The 26,685-nt window shown below is 50.2% G+C and overlaps 1 protein-coding gene across 6 annotated transcripts in view; it reads right to left on the reverse strand.

Moving 5' to 3' along the window:
* LPIN1 (lipin 1) overlaps nt 1-26,685 on the reverse strand; it is a 127,478-nt gene that overhangs the window by 58,068 nt on the left and 42,725 nt on the right. Inside the window, exons 1-2 of one of the 6 annotated variants that reach the window (XM_032353282.1) lie at nt 24,927-25,210; nt 24,376-24,508 (exon numbers count right to left, since the gene is read on the reverse strand). The exons of 2 other annotated variants lie outside the window; for them this stretch is intronic. The gene's annotated coding sequence lies outside the window, so the exon portion shown is untranslated. Of the gene's footprint in view, nt 1-9,181; nt 9,202-9,258; nt 9,339-16,667; nt 16,848-24,375; nt 24,509-24,926; nt 25,211-26,685 lie in introns of those variants that run through there. 3 more of the 6 variants (XM_032353283.1, XM_032353284.1, XM_032353285.1) reach the window with 3 other exon arrangements.

Below are 26,685 nucleotides of genomic sequence, written 5' to 3' on the forward strand. Positions count from 1 at the left end.
AGGGAGTGAGCGCTCAAACGAGGGTGGTCTCATCGAGGAGTCGGAACCACCCTCCCCGCCAAAAGGTTGTGGAGGGAATTCAAGAACCCGGTGGTGTTCTAAGTTCATGACCCTGTGACCTGGCCAGAGCAACATGCAATCAAGCCTTCATCCCAAGCAAGAAACCAAGGGTCGTGGGAGGAAGGGGTTTGTTTGGGGATTTTTGTCCCATCACAACAACAGTCCAGAGGTGGAGACCACAAGGTGTACGAGCCACCCTTCGAGCAGCCTGGCAATTCCGGGAATGAGGGGGGCAAGTGCTGCGATGTAAAATCTAGAAGAAATGAAGAACAGCATTTGTTCTCTCCCAGCAACGTAAAGTTCATGAGGGTAACACCCCAGATGAAATTCCCTACAGCCACGGTTTAAGTAACAGGCTCATCAGGCTTTTCTTGCCAAAAATCCAGGCCATGAAACACAAAGGGTAAGAGTCTGGGACACAGAAACTGCACAAAACTTGGGGTCAGAAGGCCAGGATGAGAGCGTCCTCCTCCCAACTTGGTGAGCGCCGTGCACGGGAGCAAGGAATGACAAACACTGTGCCTCTGATGGGACCTCACCAGCTGTCGTCGTGAGCGCAACACAAAACAATGCCCGAGGAAAGGTCTCTGTCCTTGGAAAGCTGCGGGCAAGCACGACCAGCGTCCTCACCTCCCCTAAGTGACTAGACCGAGCAGACTCGGTCACTGGCTCTCGAGGCGGTATTTCCACAAGGATGCACACCCTCTTCAGTACCTCACCTGGGGTGGGGGGCCAGGGAGGTTAATCAAAACTCAAGGATGAAAAGGTCAAAACGGCCTCCTTTGTGTCGGGAGACTCTTCTGGCTCTTTCATCCTCAGAATGACTCATCACTTCCTGGAACCAGCCGGCCTCCCGAGCACATGCATTCTGCCCCGCTCCCCGCTCTCACGGCAGGTGCTTAGGGAACACCTGGGGCACCTGGTTTTATGGTACATCTGGGGAGCTCCCAGCCTCATGTCAGCCTGGGGTGAGCACACCCCCAACTTTGTGTTCCTGTTATCAGCAGCAGGGACACACCCGGCTACACAGCAAGCTGCCCTCCAGGGCCAGCAGACTTGGACCAATTTCACCCTGGGGTCCCAGCCTTCCAGCTGCTTCGGTTAGAGGAGCGCATCTGAGAGGCTTCTAAACATGCAGTCTTTTCCAGCAACACCAGGCAAAGATGATAGAGCAGCAAACCAGTGTGACACAAACCACTGCCTGTTCTCACCCACCACGGAAGGTGGGACAATGCCCTGGTGGGGACAATAACAGAGTTTGAACTACTTAATTGTTTACCATAACGATGCAAAGGATAGAATTTTCCCATCTTGCCAGAAGGAAACCGAGCTCTAGACCTGACATCACTTGCTCAGGGTCCCGGGGCAGGGAAGGGACAGAACGGCACCGGAATCCAGGTTTAGTCTGTATCCAGCATTGTGACGATCCTACAACCCTTCCGTATGACTGGACGGTCCAATCTATGTGCAGGGCGGCACATACAGGCTTCAAATTCCATATGCAGGAAAGTGTAATACCCAGGACGTGCAAATATCTTCGCTTCTCCAACAATGACGCCAACATCAGCCTCAAGAGGTACGTGTGAATAGCTTTCTTTCTTTTTCCTAAGCTAGTGTCTGGTTTGGAAATGGGTCTGCTTGCCCCGGAGATCCGCCTGTGCGTGCCAGTCGGTCCCAGAGTGACTGGCCAGCCTCGCCTCTGCCATCTCCAGATGGCACACAGGTAAAGCAGGAGGCCTGAAAGGGGCTCACTCCTTCGCAGTTAAAGAAGAGAAAGGGCACAGGCCCCTGGGGGGCTCAGGGGGTTGAGCATCTGCCTTCGGCTCAGGTCATGATCCCCCACACCTGGCTCCTTGTTAAGTGGGGAGCCTGATTCTCCCTCTCCCTCTCCCTGCTACGCCATCTGCTTGTACGCTCTGTCAAATATATAAAAATTCTTTAAAAAAAAAAAAAAAGGAGAAGAAGAAGAAGAGGAGAAAGGGCAGAGATTTTGCTAGTAAAGTCTGAATACTCGGGGATCAAATCACCCCGTCCTCTTTTTATCCCGATCTACAGTAAATACCCGGAAGTTGTCTCTGAGGACAGGTGACAGACCACCACCGCGCCCCCCCATCCTGCCTCTGAGGACAGGTGACAGACCACCGCGCCCCCCCCCTTCCTGCCCCTATCATTCCTCCCTTCATGCAGCAAAGACTGCACAGACTCTCACCCTGCACCTGGCTGTGGGTATGGCCTCAGGGAGGGTTTGTTCCTGGCCTTGAGAAACAGGAAGTCTCCTATCTTAATTGGCTCAGTTATCAACAACTGAATATTGAGGCCCATTTATAACTTTCCCAAAAAGGGCAGAATTTGCCTTGGAGAGTGAGTACCCTGTCACTAGGAATATTTAAACCATTGGGCTTTTAGTCAGGACAGTTCTTCCTCAAAAATACAACAAAGGCTGCCTCCCCCGAGTTCTCCCCACAGGTCCTTCAAGGCCCAGGAGGTCTCATCCTGCAGTCTCCGGTTGTCCTGAGGCCATCAGAGGACAGCTAAGTGATGGCCCCTGGTACCCTAACGGGCATGGAACACGCTGGGCTCAGAGAGACGACGGGGGCCTCCACTCACCACCCCAACACTGTTCTCCCCAGATCACACTCTGTGTCTCCACGTCTAGGATGCACACCTGACCAAGTCTAAGTGAGAGCACAAACAGCACACTGCTCCCAGGGCCGGCCAAGTCGCGTTCACCTGGGAGGTTATGAGGTAAGTGCTGGTATTCAGCCAAAGCATTGAAAAACAGAAACAACAAAAAGACAATTTCTAAGAAATCCCCTGAATGGCCTAATGACTAAGAAGACTTGCAAGAAAATTACACTGGTTTATAAGAAGTGTGTCTTCCTTTTGTGATTCATATTAACAGCAAATAAGTCCTTCTTCAGAGCCTTGCAAACTGACTTACCCATCGGTAGAAGTGATCAGTTACACATAAATGACAAAAAAAAAAAAGGAAGTATGACGCGGTTGCAGCAAGAGGCAGAGAGAAGAACACCCCCCCTGAGAATCAAGATACCTCGGTTTCCTCCCTGGCCTGCCACACCGGGGGGTGGGGGGGGGGAGCACACTTCCTTCCCTCTGGCTGGCTACCCCAACTAGCTCCCCAGTCCTCAACACGGTGCTAAGACAAGCTGCTTAAATGAAGGGTAGAGTCCTTGGGGAAAGCTTGAGATGCTTCTAGAAACCATGCAGGTCAGACTGATACTTCCTGCAGAAGTGATAGAGCAGAAAACCCAGCCGGCCCGAGCCCCCACCAAAGCCCTGGGTAAAGCAGGCGGAGAACACAGAACTCGCGCTCATCACGGCTCAGTTTCAGGACCGGGGGAAGGGCGAGCCAGCTCCCAGATGATGGTACAGGCGGAGGTGTGGAGAGTGTGTCCCTTGGGGAGGAGACTGTTACCTACCACTCAGGACAAAGAGCAAAGGCCTGGGAAGTTTTCTTCTCCTTCAAGCCCCCACCCCCACAATTAGGGGCAGGAACGCCCCATGCTGGAGCGAATCTGTATGATTCCTGACACAAGGCAGATGCTCGAGCATCAGTTAGCACAATCTTGAGTGGTTCCAGAAGCGTAGCACTGGAAGATGAGGGACTGGAGGTCTCATAACTTCTTGCCTAGTTATTACATCAGAAAAATCAGCTTTTCACCCAAAATCGACAGACTCTCTGAACTTCACAAATTGCCAAGAAACTCTGCTTTCTTGGAAGTTCTGCCAAAATTCAAAACCCTGGCCAAGGCGTTCATGACCCGGCAGTGTCTGCTACCTCCACCAGTCTCCACACGATGGAAGTCCGTTTAAGATGGCCTCACACTGACCCGGTAGGAAAAATGGGCAGAATACAGAGCGGGGTCGCAGAGAGAGAAGCCCATTCGGTCTGTGATACATGGGATACTCAACCCATTCATCAGTTAAGATACACAAAGGAGGCCTCTCAGACAGTCTAAACTCAGAGCACCTTGTAAAAAACTGCAGGGCTGGTGACAGCAGGAGAAACCAAGTCATTTATTACCCCCTAGTGGTGAGTAATAAACGGGATGAGCCCTGGGGTACATTCGTTTTTGGCAAATACTTCGCCAGCATTCCTACTGCTATGAGATCCGTGTCCAAAACTGTAATTGTGCATTGACTGTAATAGGGAAAACTAGAAACAATTTAAATGTCTATAGGACTGGTTAAATAAACCATGTTAACAGATCATCATAAACCTGACTAAAAAAAAAAAAAAAAAAAAAAAAAAACCCAGGGAGAGGTAGTCCCACAAACACTAAATCGACAAAGGTATCTATTGAGTGAAAGGGTATACAAATATTGATAAAATGAATCAATTTAAGCATTACTTTTACACACAGTCTGAGGTGCATAAATAAATAAATAAATAAATAAATAATTTGGGACTGACTCACATACCAAACAAGGTCCACAGGCTGAGCCCTGGGGACCAGGTCGTGGAAACAAGACCTTTGCTTTCACCATTTTCATATCCATAGCGTTGGTTCTGGCTTTTGTTTTTTCCATGCGTACGTATTATTTGAACAGTAACTTCGAATGACCTCAGAGAACTGGCTGAGGCATGGAAAACTCTGGCCCACTCAGTGGCCGGTGAAACTGCTGGGACAAGAAGGGGTGACAGGGGGATTCTGCGTTGGTCAGAAAGGTCAGAGGGTGACCACTCAGCTCCTCCGGCGTTGGGATTTCACAACGCTCGGATCTTATAATCCCATGTGGTGAGAGTTCTCGGGTCCCCGCCAAGGAGCACAGGACGGGAGTAGACGACACGAGATCGACACCACAGGGCGGCCAGTGCGCCGGGCCAAACCCCTCCAGGTTGAGACCCCAGTCCTCTGGCTCTTAACTATTCAACCCACTCACGAACCGAGCACAGGGCCTGCCTCGGCATCCTCTCTGCACAGCTGCACGGGCCCTCCCTCCACGTGTGCATCGTGGTCGCGAGGAATGTCCTCCTTCTGTGACTTCCGCTTCCGCGTGACCCCCGCCCACTCCACCCCCGCAGCTCACGGAGGGCCGGTATCCCCTGATGTTCGAGAGTGCTGCCTACAGCTCAGGGGATGAGAATGCACACTCTCCTGGAGGCAAGGGGCTGGCGTTCCGATCCCAGCTCTGCCACCCACTGGCCTGTGACCACGCGTCAATGACTAACCTAAGCCTCAGTTTCATATCTGTAAAAGGGGTGAACACCTTCCGCCTCACAGGACTGGAGGTATGTAAACTGTTTTTCAAAGTACGTGCACCCAATGCAAGCCACGTGCCAATCCCATGCTCACAAACGGCTCCCAGACTCCAAATGAAGGCTCTGGCCTTAACAAATTTAAATTGCACCTTCCCAGAAAGAGAACGGCGGGGAATATCATAGGTTAAAATTAACGCAGAAATATTAGAAGGGTATGTTCCTATTACCATAGGGTGATAATACCTTTGTTCAAAAGGGCAAACCCCCAGATTGGGCAGCATTCTGAGATTAGGCAGAACTCCCCAGCAGGAAATTCTTTGGCAGAAGTGGTTGCCAAGGAGAACGTCTCGTTGGGCCATGGTGCCCTGTTATCCCATGACCTTTGCTGCTTGTATGTTGTCTTTTGCAAATCAAAGGGTATGACTAGTGAGACCCGTGAACACAGAAAGATTTTGCCAGAAAGAGAAAGTACACGTATCCAAGGAGACAGAGGGACCTCTGGGAATAAGGCACATGGGGTAAATGTGCTCACGGTGTCCCAGAAGCCTCTAGAAAACAGGTGTATCTTGATCACAGGGTCCATAGCTCCTCGAGCAAGGTAGAGAACATCGCACTAGGAGCAAACAGATGGTTGACACAGAGCCCTGAATGTCCTAACAGCTGTAGCTTTTTTCTGGAAAGCCCTGGCATTCAGTACCAGCAAAAAATCTAAGTTGTTGAAGGACTCACACAGCTTGGTCGGAGGGTTAAAAGATGTGGCCATGCTCAACAGCCTGAAAAGCTCCCTGCTGTCTCCAGCCTGAGCCCTGTCCATTCGCAAGGCTGTGCGGCTCGCCCTCCCCACACACCCATGCACTCTTCCTCACACACCCACCAGCCCTCCCTCCACGGGGGAGCGCAATCTCACACACACACACACACACACACACACGCACACGCATACATGCACACACACGCACACACACACACGCGCACACGCATATCATGGGCTAAAACAAGTTCCACAAAGCATTATCTGGTTTCTCCTTTTCTATTTCACTTTTTTTTAAATGTCTGTAGGCCAACGAAACTGACCAGGAGGTCCCAGAGTGCATGCACTGTGACAAATACTGACCTATGCCTAGACTCAGAACTCTGTGCAGAGCTGACCTCTTCCTCCTCAAGACACTCACTCTGCAGCTGATACTCCAGCCTGCCCACAGCCCAGCCCGGCCCAGCCTCTGCCGGCTCACTTCTTACTTCTCAGTTTGCTGAATAAAAGGTGGGGAGAGGGGAGGGCTAGGATGGAGGAAGAGGAAGAGGTGCACAGGGAAGTGGGGAGGACACAGGAAGGAGAGGGCAGGCCAATGCAGGACATCAGGATAGCAAGGGCACCTTCAGCCAGCCGCCCCCCCCCCACATCCCCAAGCAGGAGCTGCCAGGAGCTAAAGCAGGTATTAGGCCCCTCACTCACAGCTTAGAAAGTTCCCATTTCCGAAATGACCAGCTAATAGGCCCCTGGAGTCTTCCATATACGAAGAATTAAGTTGGGCCCTGCCTAACTCTTTTCACAAATTCCATTCCAATTTTGAGTGGGCTTACCCCATAATAACCTGAGGTAGTATTCAATAAAATGTACAGTGTGACATCCCCCTTCACAGGGGGCCCGCCCCAGTGCTGACAGCACGCCACTGATCCGTCTCGACCTCCTGTCTTCCGCCTCAGGACCTCAACAGCTCCGAATGCCCCCAACCCAGTTACACTAGGAAGCTGTCGTGCAAACAGGTCCCGGCATTAGCCTCTGTGTCCCACAAGGATTGCAGTCTTCTTAGTGTTTCTCTAAAATGCTCCAAAAGCCACTCCAATTGCTGCAATACCACCCCCCACCCATCCCCAACGCTCCCCTCCAAGAAGCTGCTGGCAACCCTCACCCACACCCATCTGAATGCTCCCCACATCAGTTTGTCTTGTGTACCTTGAACCCAGTGAGAGGACCCAGGAGAGGCCAACTCCCAATAGGAGACATCTGGGGGGGGGTCCCCCAAAGTGATGATCTGCAGCCCAGGGGCCAGCGTTGGCCAGAACTGCCTCAGCCCTACAGTCCTCCTCGCTGGTACCCCGTGTTCCTCCCGAAAATAATAACCTCCGCAGTGAGTCACGGCCCCTGTATTCTGTCTCTTGTATATCTCAGTTCATTTTTACAGTAATCTCCTGAATAGGTATGGTTATCTCTACATCTCATGGATGAAGAAACCAAGGTTCAGAGAATTTAAGTCTTTGGCCCAAGTCATACATGTAACTGCAAAGCGCTAGCCCCAGCACCCCATAGGCCCATGGTGGCCTCTTCGAACTATCTTTCCATCTCCTGGCTTCCCCTTCCCTCTGGGTCCAGGGCTCTGAGTTCAGCTCACTGGGAAAGGGCTGGGCCCATAGACCTCCCTCTGGTAGGGCCAGTCTGGCCATCCTCACCCCATCTGGGATAAACTCTCCCCAGCCATTCCCGAGGTCTCCCAGGGACACAGAGATCCTTAAGGCCCTCCCATGAACCCTCAAGTTCTGTCCCACAGAACTAGACTCAGCAGGTAGGTTTGTGTCTTGCAGTGTGTTCTCTTCTAGAGTGAGGAGATTTTGATAAACGAGATCTGAGGGGGGAGCACACTTGCACAGGAGCCTCCAGCAAGCTCAGGAAGAGCTAAGTTCACGTTCAAGACTCTGGCCAAGCCCAGCTCCACAACACTACACAGCCCTACCTACAAACAGGAAGAAAAGCTCCAAAATGCACATCCAGAAATAAACATGCCAAATAATAATACAAATGTTGACAAATAGGAAGAATTATCAAAACACAGAACCATAAGTCAAACTCAGATCTCCCAACATGGGGGGAGGGAGGAGTGTGTGTTTATTTCTCAATTACTACCCATTCCTCAACCGCTTCCTTTAATTCATAAGACCTGAATTATAGAACAGATAAAAATCCACAATCATGCCATTCCTCAGATTTAAAGAAAAAACAAAACAAAAAAACAAAAAAAAACACCTTACAAACTCTTATCTTTTCCAAAATACTCCTACTATCCTGGGGATACTACTGAGTGCTAAAAAACTCTCTGAGTTAATCTGCCGGGTTCTTTAGTTCGAGTTTCCTGTTTGGTGGTCAAACGCTGGGTTGACATCTACTTTCTCCAGCGACTACGCTCCACGTAAATTAGCCACCCATTACCTACACCGCAGCGCTATGGCACTTGAGTTATTTCCAAACCACTACTTTTCATCCTACATTTTCCTGGCCCTCCCCAAAATAAAATTCTTCGCAAGGGCACGGGATGGCACTGACCAGGCCTAGCACCCACTCGGCCGCAGGAAAGATGCACGGAGGCCTGGCAGGGGAGAAAACAAGGGTAATCTGAGAACCGGATTCCAACCCTGGTCAACCTGCCGGAGTGTGACCTTGCTCACGTAGCTCAGCCTCCCTGGGCCTCAGTTTCCTCCACTGCAGGGCAAAAATCCTAAGCCTCGGGGAACATTTTCACAAAAGTTCCGGGCGCACCGCAGGAACTGCCCGCTCCACCGCCGGAACCCACCCGTGCCCGCTGGATGGAGCCCGTCCCGCCGTCCCAGGGACCCGCGGCAGCCCCCCGGGCTCCACCAGGCGGGTCAAGGTCAGCCCGGCGTGCGCCCCGAAAGGGAAGGCCCGAGGGATGCTGGCGACGCCGCCCAGAGCCGGAGCTGGGGCCTGCTTCTCCGCCTCCCTCGCCGCAGCACTTCCCCCGAGAGGGCCGCGGGGACCGAGCTCCGTCCTCCCGCGTCGGGTCAGCCCCGGCCCCCGGCTCCGCTACCGCCCCGGCCCCCCCGCGCGCCCCCAGCTCTTGGGGCTCCCCCCGCCCCGCCCGGCCTCGCCGAGGCTGCGGCCCCTGCCTGGTAGCGGCCGGGGTCCCGCCGCGGCTCGGCCTGGGGCTCGGCGAGCGGCGGGCGGCGCGGAAGCGTCCACTCACCGTGCGGCGCCGCGCGCGTGGCCGCCTTTGTATGCAAACACTCCGTCCGCCGCGCGCCCGCTGTCAGCGCCCACTGCCCCCGGCGGCGGGGGCGGGGCGGGGGCGGGGCGAGGGCGGGGCGGGGGCGGGGAGGGGGCGGGGCGAGCGGGGCCCCGCGAGGGCCTCCGCGAGGCGCGAGCCGGAGCGGCTTTCAGGACCCTCCTGGCCCGTAGCAGCGGAGCCTCCACCCTAGGAAGGCTCTATCCAGTCCGCTAGCCCTTTCTTCACCGCCCACCTCAGCTTTCCTGTTGGGCCTGTCACCTTAGGCCACATTTCTGATTATCATACCCAAAGCTGAAGTCATTTATTTAATTCTCCAGGCTGAGCTGACATGCTGCGGGAAGCCTCTGAATTCAGGGGACTGGCAACCTCGGCTGCAGGGCAGCGGGGCAAAGCGCTCCGAAACCCCCCAGGGCCTGGCGGGCTGCCACCGGGGCCCTACTCTTCAAGAGCGGTGGGACCCAGGCAAGTCCCTTAACGTTACTGACCCAGGGCCTTGGTGTCTCTAACCATGTGGTGGCAGGCAGCCTTGTTAGCCAAATTGCAATTTACACCTACCTTTTCAACATTGGTTCACCTTCCCCTTTATTCAAACGCCCAAGCACTCCTACTTCGTCCACTCATTAAGCAAATACTTGTCAGGCTCTGCTCTGAACACTAAGAATGAGAGACGGGACCTGCTCCTTTGGAGCTTCCATTCTCCAGCAAGGAGACAGGCAAGGGACAAATAATGAAGGAAACAATATGTGGCTACCTGGTGGAGATCGATGATCACAGGCAGTCACGTCTGAACGGAAATCCTAAATGACAAGAAACACTGGAGTCCTACAAAGATTTGGGGGCAGAGCTTTCTAGAGAGCAGAAACAGTAGGTGTAAAGGTCCTGAGGTGGTCCTCTGTGAGTGGCTGGAGACAGGCGGTAGCTGGAAGGGTAGCAGGGACCAGATTTGGGGGGATCTTGTAGGCCAACTAAGAAGTTTAGATATTCCGAGAAGGATTTCAAGCCTGAGAATTATATGATCCAATTTACTTTTTAAGATTTTATTTATTTGGCAGAGAGAGACACCACGAGAGAGGGAACACACACAGGGGGAGTGAGAGAGGAAGAAGCAGGCTTCCTGCTAAGCAGTGAGCCCAATGCAGGGCTCGATCCCAGGAGCCTGGGATCATGACCTGAGCTGAAGGCGATGCTTAATGGACTGAGCCACCGAGGCGTCCCTAACTTTAATTTTTTCAAAACCAGTTCTCTTTTATGTGGAAAATGGAGGGTCGTAGCGGGCCAGAGTGGAAGAGCACACAGCACTACAGAAAACCAGAGGAGATGATACGGCTCTGATGGGAGAGGTGAGGCGGTTGTGAGAAGTGGAAAGACCTCGAATATATTTTGGAGGTAAAACCCATGGATTGGTGGATGTATGGGTGGGTTGGATATGGCGAATCCAGGGTTAAATCCCCATATGGAGCTTGAACAACAGAGAGACAAGGGTGCTGGTGACTGAACCAGAAGGAAGAAGAAGCAGGCTTGGAAGAAAACTCAGGAGTGCAGTTTGGGCCACTGAGATGCTTTTCAGCCATCCCAGAGGAGATGTCGGGAAGCATCTTTAGAGAAGCAGGCTTGGCTCTTTATAGAAGACAGGGGTCATTTTCCCCGGGCGCTTTGCCCAGGTGATGTGTCTCCTTCCAGCTGGCCATCGTTGGGTGTGTTCAAGCTGGTCTTGGGGTGACTGCCATGGAGGCAGCCTGTGCCCAGGAAAGCAGGTGACCCCTTCCCATTGGCACTTGGGAGGAGGGGGGCTACAAAGCAGATCACCAATAACGAGTGACATTCCTCCACAGGGATGTGTCTCTGAGACCACAGAGCAAAGGTTACCACTGCAGCCAGCAGATTGCAGGGCCCCAGAAGGAAACATTCTTATGCTCCCCACTCTCCTACGCAGTATTTGGCCTCGGAGTCAAGAAGCAAGGCTACCCTAATGGAAAGGCTTTCTGGAAGGAAAGTCCAACTTCAGGCCACTTAAGTGAAGACTTTGCTTAAAATAGATCTTGAATTATTAAAATTTGTAGACTAGAGGTCTAAACACAGACGAAAATCCAGTCCGAAGCACTCATCTATGAATGATGAACGTGGGGCAGAGTAGGGTTGAGGTTCACCCCAGGTCACCCCAAGGGAGGTCTGATGGCTGCCGAGCTTAGCCTGTCACCTCAGGGGAGGAGCTTCTCCTGCTGTCCCCATTCCTGCCACCATATCTACACAGGGCCAGATGCTGAAGGGGGACATTTTTTCAGACAAGTCTCCAGGAGAGAACATGCTCTAGATTACGTTTCGCTTTCTGATCCTGCCCTGTCTGGAGTCCCCCTGGGAGGGCCCTTTCTGTGCAGTCAGCTACTAGGCTGGTGACAAGGCTATGACTCAGCCAGGAGAGCTGAGGTGATCCCCTTGGCCAATCCCTGCACCTGCCGTCTTCAGCCCAACTCGGAAGATGAGAAGGGACCAGGGACCGCAGAGATAAGTAAACTTGCTCCAGTCTCCAGCAGGAGAAGGAAGGAAGGGCTGAGTGGAGCCGGGCATAGCAGCACACACATCCTTGATTCTAAAGTCAGTTTCACAATCTGGAAAATGGGAGGCAGATCCACTGTGAGGATGGAAAAGTCCACCATGTAAAAGTCATGGCACAGTGGCTGACTTGAAAGATTTCTGAATTCTAAAACCCCCCTACATGAGGAAGCTGCGACTCCCAGAAGGATGTGTCCTGTACTTAGCCCCACTGTGATCCGGAGAGAGACCACTGGGCTCACTGAGCTCCAGGACACAGCAGGCCACCGAGCCCCCTCCCAGGAGAGCCCAGAGATCCCCCCTGAGCCCCCCTCCCCAAACAATGACAATTCTCCAACTGCCCCAACCATTCTGTGCATACAGTGAGGAGAGTTGTAAAAGCAGCCCTATTTGAGCTGGAAACCTCCCCCTTTTTACCCAGGGATTATAACTGCAATATCCTGGGAACTCTGAACTTTTCCAGATGTATTACCCACACAATGGAAAGGGCTTTGCATGGGGTGGTGGGGGGGAAGGAGGGGTGAATGCCCCTCTTCACGGGACCCCAGGACGCACTGTCAGTAGGGGTATGGATGGCTGGTCTCCTGACACCTCCGAGGAGAGGCATCCATGCTCTGCTCTGTAAATGTCCCAGGGAAAGGAAGGACACTAAAAAAAACCAGTGAATTTTCCCCCAGAGGGCTGCCCTTGATCCCTGGTAGGGATGATTGATGACTTGGGCTCTCGGGAAGGGAGGGCATCTCCTCGGGATCCAGAGCCAGTCCTTCGTCAGCATGGGCCCCTGATGAAGTAGGTGACTTCAGCTCGGGGATCCCCGAAAATCAGGTGGGAACCTGGTGCCATCTCACCCCCTCAAAGGGCGGGGGACAGAGCAGCTCGGAAAGCAGCCAGAGACAGAGTGGGTCCCCTGGGTGCAGGTGAGCGGGCTGACCAAAGCAAGTTTCAGGGGAGGGGAGGAAGGTGTGGGAGACACTGGGCCCCACAAGGAGAGGAGGAGGAGGAGGAGGAGGTTGGGCCTGGGAAACAAACGGGGCAACCAAAGCACAGAGGCCCACCCCCAAACTGGAAAGAGGATGTCCATTAGGACTGAGGCATCCAAGAGAGCAAAAGAAGTCCCAGGGAGATAAAGGAGAGGGGCTGATGGTGGGCTACAGCTGGGTCTTGGAGGACACGCCACCTAACTCCCCCTAACAGTTACGTGGAATAGACAGCCCCGAATATCCTCCCTGAGCACACGCCAAGCAGCCGAGGACAAGGACACACGAGAGCTGTGTCCACGATGCGGCCACGAGGCAAGGAAACCCCCAGGCTTGGGGCACAGGGAGCTGTGCCTGACCCAGGGGTCCTGCTCTGGAACAGTGACTGCTGGGCCCACACCAGCCTCCCTCTAGGACAGGAGCGCTGGGAGCTGCCCCCGGGAGCAGACCAGACTCGGCACATGACCGCAGTGAGTACACGGTCTGGGGTCGGAATCAGGACCAATCGCACCAACACACATACAGAACTATCCCCCCCACACACACAGTACCCACGCCAGGACTGCCATGACCTGAAGGCCCCTGCCCCGAGGAGGAGGGGTCTGACGACCTTGGTGCCCTGCGCAGGCCCTCATCTGGGCTAATCTAGGACAGGTGTGGAGGAACGGAGCTGTGGGCGTGGGAACCTCCCATGCGGAGCAGTCTGGTGTGTGCAGGGGTGAAGGAAGGTGCTGGCTGGCCTCCGATGGGGTGAGAGAGACCACAGCAAGTCCATGACTGCCCCGGCAGAGCTCCCAGCCTCTGTCCCCTGGGATTAGGAGATGCTGGGACACCCTTTCTCCTCCGGAGAAGGTTCTTAAGGACCCAGGCAAGGTAAGAAAGAGATTTTTGCTGGGACCCGAACTTGGGTTCTTCTTCCCAGTGCACTCTAGGCCTGCAGGACCCAGGCTTCCGTTGTTAAAACAAAAGCCACCGGCCCAAGGTGAAGGAATCCCTTGCCCCCAGAGTAAGAAAACCATGAGGAAAACTCTTGCAATTTCAGGAGTGGAATTCACATAATATCTTTTTTTTTTTTAAGATTTTTTTTTTTTTTTATTGCCAGAGAGAGAGCACAGGGGAGAGAGAAAACGGGAGTACGAGCAGGGGGAGCAGCAGGCTCACCGCTGAGCAAAGAACCTCATGTGGGACTTGATCCCAGGACCCTGGGATCATGACCCGAGCCAAAGACAGACTCTCAGCTGACTGAGCCACCAGGTGTCCCCAGGAGTGGAATTCAAAGCTGATAAATCTGGCATTTTCTGGTCAGACCCGAAGAGGTGATCTATCACACAGACTTCTCCATCTCATAAAGCAAGATGAGGTAATCCACCCAGTAAGAACCCCTGTCCGGGGCACCTGGGTGGCTTAGTCATAAACAGCTGCCTTCAGCTCAGGTCATGATCCCAGGGTCCTGGGATGGAGCCCTGCCTCCGGCTCCCTGCTCAACAGGAAGCCTGCTTCTCCCTCTCCCACTCTCCCTGCTTATGTTCCCTCTCTCGCTGTCTCTCTCTGTGTCAGATAAATAAAATAAAATAAAATAAAATAAAATAAAATAAAATAAAGAATTCCTATCCTTCTCCCTAGGGGAAGCTGACCTGGCCTGAAACAATCCTTTCTTCTCTTTTGCTAATTTCTTGCCCCACACTCCTTTCCATACAAACTTTGTATTCTATACCACACCTCTGAGCTCCTCTCTCGCCTTGCAGATGGGACGCTGCCTGATTCATCATGACTTAATAAAGCCAAGTAGATTTTCATATTTCATGTTTCATAAACAAAATTGCATTATGTTTCTTTACTTTTTTTTTTAAACTCTGCAAAACAGCCCACACACCTTGGAGGATGTGTCCTACAATGTGAGCCCCAGATCGGTGTGTCTCAGTTTACTTTATAGGCTTGACCCTTCCCAGCTTGTCCCCAAGCTTTCGGTAAACAGTTGTCTCTGCCAGTCCCAGACTGATCATCACCCCATCTGGAATGGCCTGAGCATTTGCCAATCAGAATGGACACCGGGCACAGTGGAGCGGGACCAGCTGGATTATGGAGGTCAGGAGGGGAAGGGGAAGACACGTGAGGTGACAGGAGTGAGGCCACTTAGGGAACTTGGGACAATGACTAGTAATTCGTGTTTCTAAATTTCTAATATTTTAACCATTGCTGAGGCCATATTAGTGGACTCTAGCTGGATCTACCCCAAAAGAAAACATACTCAGAGTTAACTGAGAAATGCATGGTGAGGTTCCTGACCCCCGCCCCCCATTTATATGTTGAAGCCCCAATTTCCAAGGTGACGGCATTTGGAGATGGGGAGGTGGTTAGGCTTAGTTGAGGTTGTGAAGATAGGGCTCTTCCAGCAACCTGGACGTCAGAGCTAAGCATAGGGATTCTACCTCTGACCTCAGTGGGGAAAGCTGACTCCAGTAAAATCTGGTTCCTGCAAAGACACCAGGAGACTACTACAGGGCTGTGGGATCTGGGCCAGCCTCAAGGTTCTTGCTCAGCTACTAGGCTTTTTGGCCGATGGAACTTTGCTACCAGTTAAGATAAAAATCAATGTTTCCTTCGTAATGCGATCCTTTGTCAGCTCTAAAAAAAAAACAAAAATTCAGGAAGCAGAGAAGGACTGGATCTGCCAACAAATTACAACACCTGTTAACGTGCAGAATTTAAATGCTGCGGGCTGCTTGCCTACAGCCATCCACGCTGGCACCTGCTTGCTGTCTTCAGCCTAAATACAACCTCTTTAATGGTTATTGACCTAGAACCTGGGCTGGTGGGGGGAAGTAACTCTACACTGTGAGGATTTCAACTCCTCTAGCTCATCATCTCTTGTTCTTACAATAAACAAAATCATTCCAGAACTGGACATTTCACCCACCCCTAATATTGTAAGTCGTGCTTTCCCACCAAGACGTGCCACATATTAGAATCACTTGGGAAACTGTCACAACTCTCAGTGCCCAGGGGCACCTGGGCAGCTCAGTCAGGTGAGCGTCCAGCTCTTGCTTTCGGCTCAGGTCCCGATCTCAGGATCCTGCGATGGAGCCATGAGTTGGGCTCTGCTCCACTGCTTGAGGATTCGAGGCTTCTCTCCCTCCTTTTCGCTCTGCCCCTCCCCCGCTCGTGTTCACTCCGTGCTCATTCTCGCTTGCTCTTTCTCTCTCTCTCAACAGCAACAACAACAACAAAACTCTCAATGCCCAGACTATAGTCCACATCCATCGATCAAGCACAGTTTCTCAGGGTAAGGCCCAGCACCAGTGTGTTGCAAAACTCCCCATCAGATTCCCGGGTCCAGGCACTTCCAAGAACCAGTGTTCCCAGAGTCCACTTCCCTTTAGCCTGTATCCTGGCCACTGTGGTCTCTCTCAAAGCCCATCTTCCCCTCTCCCAGCCCCCCATGCCAAGGGCCACCATATCACATATTTCTTCTAAGTGTCCATACAATGGAACCCATACAAGCCAGCTCAAGCAAAGAGTGTGTGTGTGTGTGTGTGTGTGTGTGTGTGTGTAGCATGATGTATTCAAAGGAGTCAGGGACATGGGCCTTGATCTATGGTGGTTTTCTCTGGTACTCAGTCCCTTCCCCCGGGGATAACTCCACCCCCTCTCAACCCCAGCCCATTTCCTCGGCTCCCCCCACTCCAGATTCTCGTCCTTCATTGGTCTGGCCACCCCACAGCCTGTCGAGCGCCGCTCCCCTCCACACACCATTCCCTGCAGATCCTCCGTCTCCAACATTCCAAGAGAACAGTCCCATCAACCCAGGTCACCCTCTCACCCAGTTACACACAGTCTTACGTCGCTGACATCCTAGGGATGGCCACCTTCAGGTCACGTGTCCCTCCCTGGTTCAGAGCTCCCTGTTCTGCTCACAACCCTTTTTCCTTCACCCAGTGCACCCCAGACACATTGTTAAATGCTGGAGAAGATAGGCGCTATGAGCCAGGTACCATGGCTTCCTCCTAGGCCTTCTTAAATCTGCCAGAAATCACAGACCTGAAGTGAGCAAGTGATTTTTCAGAAGAGGAGTGCGGTGCTGTGGAAAAGCGAAGAAGCAGGGTCCACACAGAGGCCTAGGAGCCACCCAGAGAAAGGGTTCTCAGCCGGGCTTTTGATTTTCTTGCTAGTTACGGGATCTAAGGGAAGGCACACTTGACCTCTCTGACCCTCGGTTTCCTTTTCTACTAGATTGGGGTACAAATGCCTGTCTTATGGGTTTGTTTAGAGGATACACGACCTAAAGCACTTGCTGCAATGTCTGGTACAATATACACAGTCCACTCTGTGAGCCTGATACCGATCATGATAACTCTTATCATTCGTATGTACTACGAACCCTTGGGAGCCCGCTAACAAACACAGTATTGGGTGCGAGCCTTCAGGAGGGAGAAGACTTTTGACAGATGAACCGTGTTGCAGGCCGGGGCATCGCCGGCGGAAGGAACAGCACACGGAAGCCACAGTAAAGGGGCATGAGGGTCGGTGAGCTCGCAGGTCATGTGTCGCAACTGTGGGAGCAACTCCCCAATTTGCGTGCGAGAATAGACTTGTGTTTTCTCCTCTTTTCTCCGGTGTCCAGTGTGTGCTGGGCCCACGGGGAGGTCTCAGAGGACATGCTGAGTCACAGATGAATGGATCGGCCGGATTCAATTAGCACAGGAAGGAATCACCCGCTTAGGAGAATGAAAGTCAATTTCCTGGATTAAAACACATGTCCCCTGGACCCGGGAGAGCTAAATTGAATTTCCATTTCACCCAAGGCAGAACGTGAATATCTCACGTAAGGAAAATGACAGGCGCCTGCAAGGAACACGGGAGATGGTAGAGCGGCGGGACCCCTCCTGCGGCCTCGGTGGGAGCGCGTCCTCAGCATCTTCCCTACCCCTCCTCCAGGCCTCAGCCTCCCCGAGTCTTTGGAGAGGCGCCGCCCAGCTGTGGCCCGTTTGCTCTTTTCTGGTGCAAGATCAATCCAAATCGAGAAAAACCACAATCCTCCCAGTCCTCCCTGGTGCACTAAGGGAGAGAGATGACCTTCCCCCTCTTTTCTTAGAGCATTTACGACACCACACTTATTAGAAATCCCTTCTCTGCCCTTTGGAGATGTAAGTAAATCTTCTTAAAGACTGAATAAGCCTCAACTAGAAGCACCTGTACAACTCATGTACAACTCCCGATGTTTGGGGACCTGGAAACCATCTCTTTGAAAGGTAAACCCCTCACGGCTCCCTCCCAGGATTCCTCAGAAGGTGGGCACCATCTAACTTCGGCAGGTGCCATGCTCACTCCAGGGTGTGGAACTAGATCCTATCCTAAGGGATGCTAGAAGTTTCATTTTCTCTTTGGCTAGAGGCCTTCAACTGCAACACAGACGGCCACTCCATTCACAGGTAAGCTAGGACGAAGTTTGCCGACAAATGGTGTTGTCCAGTCCCTCCTGCTTGAGGACAAGGAGTCGTTGAACTTGAAAACACTATGCAGTGTGGTGTGTCAGCCTGACTCTAGAAAGGGATGAAACTTCTTTCTGTCACGGAAGTCTCTTAGCCAGTACCCTGTATACACCTCACGTCCTGGTCTGATGCTTATTCGGTAAACATTTTCTTTCTCTTCTTTGGTGGAGAGGTTTTCTGGGGGAGAAGGAGATTTTTTTTTTTTCATGATGCATCCCCAACACTGGCCCAGCTGTCCTCAGGACATAGGCTTTTCCTGACCTTCTGTTCAGTGAGCCAAGCCAAAAGCTGACAGTATGGTGGTTGGGGGCGGGGCGGGGGGGAGTGCTCATGCTAATTCCAGAGAGAAGCACAGGAACCTGATTCTGGCTACAGGGCAAGTTGCTATTACTCCCTTCCATCCCTCATCCTGTGAATTCTCTCTCAAAGTCAGGTTATTTGGGACTCCAACGGACCCATGGATAGAAAGCCCCAATCTATGAACTTAATGTGGAAAAATTAAATCTTCATTTCACTGACTGCTAACTCAGATTTAGGAGTATATCCTTCTGTTATGAATGCTGGAAACAAAATACAATAGTAGTAACGGGACCTGTGACCAACACCAACACCAGCAAAAAAAAAAAAAAAGCACAAGTATTTCCTTGCCCCCCTCAAAGTTGTGGCAGATACTGCAAAATATTATACACGTTCATTACTACATCAAAATTACGGCTGCTATTAGATCTGCTGCACAGGGACAGGAGAAAGGAGGAAGTCAGGCTTCTAAGGGCCAGGAACAGGCAGGCAGCTAGCCTCCCTGGGGCCTTCGTCAAAGAACAGAAATTTCTACCCAAACCTCACATGGTCAGGCTGTCAAGAACAAGAACCAGAGGAAAACAAGAGCAGCACAGAGAGGAAAAATAACATGCAGAGGAACCCTCTCAGAGGTTCAGCGCCAGGGAAAGTTCTACAGATGAGAGTCAAGCAGACATTGCTCTGCTAAAGCCACCCCCACCAAAAAACACAAGTGTATCAGCAGGAACTTGACAGGTCTGGTGCAAGGAAGGTAAACAGAGCAATAGCTCACACCTCCACACGGTAGGCCTACCAGGAGGAAAAGCAGGTCCCCTTCTGGAGAGAAAAACAAGTTGTCTATGTTTCTACAGTTCTACCCAGATGTCCACTTTTTAAGGAAAAAAAATTGACGCAAATGAGAAGGCAAGAAGAAAAAGCACCACACTCCCAGGAGACAGACGGCAATCGCTGAGACCCAGACTCAGGTAGACACGGATGTCGGAACTACCTGATAGGGACTTTTTTTTAACTAATTAATAGGTTGAAGTCTTTAATGCATAAGGTACACATTATGCAGGATCAGATGTGTAATTTCACAGGAGAGATGGGAACTGTAAGACTCCAATGAAGATGCTAGAAATGAAAAGTACCCCAATGAAGATGAAGAACACCTCCCGTGAGCTTATCAGTTGACTCCACATAGTGAGGAAAGAATCAGTGAAGCTGAAGTAAGTTAATTAGGGATTATCTAAACCAAAATGCAAAGAGAAAAAAAGAATGAGACAGGGAGGAAAAAAAAGAACAGGACATCTAAGAGCTTATCAAACAGTCTAAAATTTATGTAATAGATTCCCAGAAAGAGAAAAGAGGGAGAAAGCAGGGCAGAAGAAATATTAAAAAAATAATAACAATAATGGCCTAGAATTTTCCAAATTGCTGACAGACAGCAAACTGCAGATCCAAGAGTCTCAAAACACCAAGCAAACGAGCAGGATGAATACCAGCACTAACACACACATATAAACATGCACGTGCACACAGGCTTGTCACACTTGAACTACTGAGAATTAAGGCAAAGAGAAAATCTCAAAGAGGGCCAGAGAAAAGACACATCACACAGAGGAACAAGAAAAGCGTGACAGCAGACTTCTCATCAGAAACCATGCAAGAGAGACAGAGTAACGTGTAGACTTTGCCGAGTCACATAATCTCTGTTGTAGCAAAATTCTGCCCTTATAGCACAAAAACAATTATGGACAACATGTAAACAAAAGGGCATGAGTTTGTCCAATAAAACATCATTTTTACAGCAGGGGGTGAACAAGATATGGCCCACGTGACACGGCGTATCAGCCCTGGTCTAACGCAAGCATCGTAGCGATGTTCTGTGCGCTAATGTGAAAGTGAAAGCACAGAGGACGGGAGGGAACACTTAGGGAGGTGCTGTTGCAAGGTCCTTGCCCTACACATGCAGTGCTATTATTTTAAGGGAAAGTCCAGTTGGAGATGTGAATTGCAAGCATTTCAGAAATTTAAAAAATTTTTAAGATACCAATAACAAGTCAATAAGGAGATAAAACAGAGTCACAAAAAATGTTCAGTGAACATAAGTGAAGGCAGAAGAGGAGGGAAAACAAAAAAAACAAAGGACAGACGGCACAAAGAGAAAACAGCTGATCAGATGGTGGATTTAAATGCAGCCATATCAAAATCACATCAGGGGAGCCTGGGTGGCTCAGTGGGTTAAAGCCTCTACCTTCAGCTCAGGTCATGATCTCAGGGTCCTGGGATCGAGCCCCGCATCAGGCTCTCTGCTCATCAGGGAGCCTACTTCCTCCTCTCTCCCTACCTGCCTCTCTACTTGTGATCTCTATCTATCAAATAAATAAATAAAGTCTTTTAAATACACCAGTGAAAAGATAAGATTGTCAGACTGAATATAACAGCACGACCTAGCTATATACTGTCTACAAGAAATCTACCGGGCAAGGAACCTGGATGGTGGATATAGGACTGTACGCATTGGTCAGTACTCAGAGAACAGTACCGTGCAAAGAACACCATTCTAGGTAAGTTTCAAAAGTCAAACATGATGCAGGAGTGAGTCTAACTAACTGTATTGTAAACGAATCACAGAATCACACTGAAGAGGATGGAGAAGAAAACAACTGACCTAACTCTGGCAGCAAGTGTTTTGACGGGGTAGCATGAGGCTAACGTCTACACAGACCAAACACAAACCCTGTCTTCCAGCTGATACATGAATTTCTCACAGGGGCATGGATTAATAATATTGAAACTGCTTTATTGGGATACCAGAAACGAAAATATAAGTAAATAAATTGCAGATAATAGGAATGAGGTTTCTTGCTGTTGGAGAAAGATTTTACCTGAAAGTGGTGGTGGTGGTGGTGGGGGATGTTAGAATGTATCTTGTGGTCTGAACTGGAGTCAGATATGAGCTCATGATTGAGACTGATGGATGGGTGAGAAGATAGATGTAGACAGATAGATGATAGATGATAGATCGATCAATATATATGTGTGTCTTATGCATAGGTTACTATACGTACATATATGTTTATTTCTTTTCACTGAGGGACTAGAAGCAGTGACACTCCAGCAGCAGTGAACACAGACACACACACACACCCAGGTCTTGGATTTTATTATTTTTTTAAGATTTTATTTATTTATTTGGCAGACAGAGATCACAAGTAGGCAAAGAGGCAGACAGAGAGAGAGGAGGAAGCAGGTTCCCTGCTGAGCAGAGAGCCCAATGTGGGGCTCGATCCCAGGACCCTGGGATCATGACCTGAGCCGAAGGCAGAGGCTTTAACCCACTGAGCCACCCAGGTACCCCTGGGTCTTGGATTTTAAATGTTATTTTCCAATAAAGGAAACCAGGGTTCACTGGAGAACTGATTCCAGGGCCTAAGCAAGGAAAGTACCAGATGAGCTCAGAGGTACTGAGTGGTAGCAGAAAGTAAAGAAGTGCAGAAGAGTTAGAAGGAGGAGGAGGAGGTGGGGGGAAGAGAAGAAGAAAAAGGAGAAAGAAGAAGGAGGAAGAGGGGGAGGAGAGGAGGAGGGGGAGGGGAAAAGGGAGGAGGAGGAGAGGAAGGAAGGAAGATGGAGAAGCGTGTTCAAAGAGTACAGGAGCTGAACTGAGATATCCCCCAAGGGCCAAAGTTGGAACTTGTCCAACAAAATAGCATTTTCAGATGATGACCCAAATAACTCAAAACAAGTCATAAATCTATATGGCTATAAATGGTAACCTAATAAAGAAGTGAATAATGAAGATGCAACTCTTCCTTGAAGAACGCCAATGAAGAAGTCGAGAAAGAATGAGGGAGGCGGAAGAATCACCGTCATAACCAGCAGGAATTATCATGGCAGGATCTACTGATGGAAGCTGAGGTTAGCGCACAAGGGCAAAAGCAGAAACAGACTATTTCCAAGGTTTCAAAACATTTAGTAATAACAAAGGGAAGTCAGAGTGGAAAGTCCTGGCAGACATGGCCTTAACTAGACCATTAAGGCTAACATCTTGGGGATGCACAGTGACACCTCCCACCCCCCATAGGAAGCACCGGGGAGGCACACCAGCTCAGTTGCCTCTTTCTCAATACCGTAACAACTGCAGTGTGATCATGAAAAAACATTAGACAAACCCAAATCAAAGGACAGCTCTTCAACAGTGTTGAGATCGTGAAAGAAAGGGGACTGAGAAACAGTCACAGACTGGAGGGGACGAAGGAGACCTCAACTCAATGCCATTGAGAATCCTGGAAAGGAAAAGGAATTGGTAGAAAAACTGGTGGAATCTGAATAAATTTTCCGGCGAAGTTTTGAAACACTGGATCACTCGTTCAACATCGTCACCCACTCTTAGTATCAAGTGATTACTAAAGACCCAAAGGCCCAAGGAGTCTGGGAGAAAGAGCACAGTGAGTTCTAGATAGAAAAAGGATACAGTCTTTATTTAAGAAGTTGGGAGAGGAGCCTGTGTGGCTCAGGGGGTTAAAGCCTCTGCCTTTCAGCTCAGGTCATGATCCCAGGGTCCTGGGATCAAGCCCCGCATGGGGCTCTCTGCTCAGTGTGGAGCCTGCTTCCTCCCCTCCCTCTCTGCCTGCCTCCCCGCCTACTTGTGATCTCTGTCAGATAAATAAATAAAATCTTTAAAAAAAAAAAAAAAAAAGGAAGTTGGGAGGGTGGTTTTGATCTGGACCTTGAAGGATTGTCAATGACAACCAACAGAAATGAGTACAGTAGAGATCTGGGGTCGGGTCTGGGGGTAGAGATGGTGGAGCAGCAAGCTTGTAAAAAATTTGGCAGTGGTGAAGTCCAAAATGTGTTCGGTATTTACTGTGCAGGTTGCCAAAGGGAAAATACCCTTATGGGCTTGTTGAGTGGTTAGTAGGAAAGGCAGGCTGAGACCAACACACCATGGCCTCAAATGGCAACCTAAGAAGTTAGTGCTTTATCCTAAGGTCCCAAAGAGCCAACAAAAACTTTTATAAGTAAGGGCTGACACATTATGAAATCTCCATTTTACGAAATTGAACTTGGCCATGATGGGCAGACCACATGGGGTGAGCAGCAGAAGACAATTAAGGTAGACAATTTGTATGATAGTCTACATATCCAGTTGGAGGGTTAAGCTGTAATTGGGAGCTGACCATCATAGAGAATTGATAAAGGGGCAACACATTTCCAAATTCACCCATTTCTAAGTCCATGTAAATGGAGAGCTCTGGCAATAATACCACCAGTCACCACGCAGGTTCAAGATGAGGTGTAGCAGCAGCATCTCTGCAGGGCTGACTCCATGCTATGAAATGTGCGTCCCTATAACTCCCCCTCAGTTAAGTCCCCTTTGGTTGTGGGAAAACTGATTGCTTATTTGTTTCCCCAACTACCCACTAAAGAAGGGCTGGAAAGCCAGGAAGAAAAAAGTGCTTTGGGAACCACCATCACAGGTTCCCTGCCAGAGGCCCTGGTGTGAGCCTCTGTCTATAGAGACTGGCTGCTTAGAGCGGTCTGACTCCCACCCCATCCCAATTCAGTAACAAAGCAAGGAAAAAAAAGATGGTCTTAAAATCCCAATGAAATTGAACTTCCTTTAAATGTTTGCTAATTACTATTGCATGAGTAATTACTCTCGGTTCTACAGATACCTCTGCTCTGCCGAACAGAAGAAGGAAAGAGGAGGGAACTGGTAGGGGGTAGGGCGGGCAGGAGGGCAGGGTCCAGAGCGGGGAGCCAAGGGCAAATTTCACCTGCTTCACAAGGGTGCTGTGGGCTCCTTGGATCCTGGTTTGGGAATGGAAATTCCCGTCCCTCCTGCCTCTTGTCCTTCTAACGGGAATCAGACTCTGGAGATTCCGGTTGGGCACGAACTTGGAGAATTCCCTGAAAACATGCTCAATGTCAGTTGCTTGCGCACGCATCTAAATGGCATTTATCTTGCATTTTCCATGTTAATGAGGCAAAATATTGGGAAAAAATCATTTGTATAAATTAGAATTTTGTAATATGACCATTTATGGCCAGGTTTGGCATTCTTAAAAGGACTCCACAAGAAGGCAATCAATGACACTTCATAGATGAAGAGGCTTGTATAAAAGCCCAGAGCAAACCAACTAACAGAAGATGGAATCAAAACTCCCAGAGCCTCGTCATAGGCTTTTGTGTCCCCAAATGTCAGCCATCAATTCCATTCTCCAGTGAGATCTGTGCCTGAGAAGCCAACATGGGGAGATTCTGACATATAACACGGGGGAAGCATTTAAAGCCTCATTGCGCTCCACGCTCCCTGCCTGACATTTACCTCAGCCGCCGAAGGAAAGCCTGGTCTCCCCCACTTGGAGGGCATATTGTCGGAAACCCCTTCACCTTCCATTAACTTCAGAGGGGAGTCCCTCTTCACGGGAGCTTTGGCCTGCTGGTCGACCTTCCTCATTCTCCGGGTTGTCTGGTTCTTAGTTGGCTTGGCCACCACCTACTGACTGTCATGAGACTAGGCATGGCTGCTTCCTTCCTGGTCTTGCCCCTCTCTCTTTCTCTCGGTCTTGCCCCTCAGCACCCCCCCTCCCATTTTCTCTCCTTTCTCGTCATCCTTCCCCTGCAGGGGCTCTAGGAAAAGCTCATTGTTGGGTGGCAGCATTATGACCACCCTCCTGGGCTTGTGATGTCAGCGCATGATGGTGCCCAGAGAGAGAAAAAAAAAAAAAATGAATGAGGACTTAGTAAGGCTGCTGCACTGGGCCAGTTTGAGCCCAGCACTGGATTCAGAGCTGAGTCTGGTCCACAGTGGGGCCAAGAGGAAGCTTAGAGTAGAGCATGACCAAATCCCTTCACAAAGTTGGATTTTGTCTTGTGGACTTCTGAATTCACAACAGGCTAACTGGAGGGGACTTTTAATTCAGAAAGCTGCCCTCCAACAAACTGAAGAAATGTTGAGGGTGGAAACTGACTTACCCATTTTTTTACCAAGCCATGGAAATTTGGTGTTAGGTACTGTGTCTATTATTAAGAGATTTCTATAATCGATGTTATTACCCAAAAAGCATCAATTCCAAGAAATTTAAGGCTACATATGAACTCTTAAGTCATATGAAGCCTAAGTCACAGGGGGAAATGAATAGTTACAAGATACAATCACTAAATTGTTGTCCAGTCAACTAAAAATAGATTTAAACTGGTGATAAGAATGAAAGTTTATTCTACGGTCAGAATGGAATCCTTTAAAATAAGACAGTTACTGGGGCGCCTGGGTGGCTCAGTGGGTTAAGCCTCTGCCTTCAGCTCAGGTCATGATCCCAGGGTCCTGGAATCGAGCCCCGCATCGGGCTCTCTGCTCGGCAGGGAGCCTGCTTCCTCCTCTCTCTCTGCCTGCTTCTGTGCCTACTTGGGATATCTCTCTCTCTGTCAAATAAATAAAATATTAAAAAAAAAAATAAGACAGTTACTTCTGTACAAACATCTAAAGTCTTTGTTCAGGGGGCACCTGGGTAGCTCAGTTGCTTGAGCACCCTACTCTTGATTTCGGCTCAGGTCATGACCGCAAGGTCATGAGAGCAAACCCCACGTTGTGGGGGAAGGGGTCGACACCCAGTGGGGAGTCTGCTTGAGATTCTCTCCCTCTCCCTCTCTTTCCCTCCCTCCCTTGCCCCTGCTCATGCTCGCTTGCAGGCCCATGCACACAATCCCTCTCTCAAATAATAAATAAATAAAATCTTCAAAAAAAAAATAAATAAAGTATGCTCAGATGTGACCCTGGGAGCCCAAGAATGGAGTGGGCTTGTCCTCTCACAAGCAGTTTTGGGACATGGTGAGAATGCTTACTACCAAATGCTATGCATCAGAGTAGAAGGTGAAATTTCAAAATACCCATTCACGAACCACGGGCCACCTCATTCTTTGGGCAAATCCAGAACTGGAGCCAGCCCTCGGTCTTCCAGACACACGAAACATCGATTCCCTTCCCACATCTTCGGATGGTGATTTTGAATCCCCATGGAAAAGGTACATTTGAAAAACAAGTTCTTATAAGGAAGAGAATTTTTTTTATCTTTCGTCTCTAGCTC

The sequence above is a fragment of the Mustela erminea genome, chromosome 7, assembly GCF_009829155.1.
Source record: "Mustela erminea isolate mMusErm1 chromosome 7, mMusErm1.Pri, whole genome shotgun sequence".
In the NCBI taxonomy this organism is placed as follows: Eukaryota; Metazoa; Chordata; class Mammalia; order Carnivora; family Mustelidae; genus Mustela; species Mustela erminea.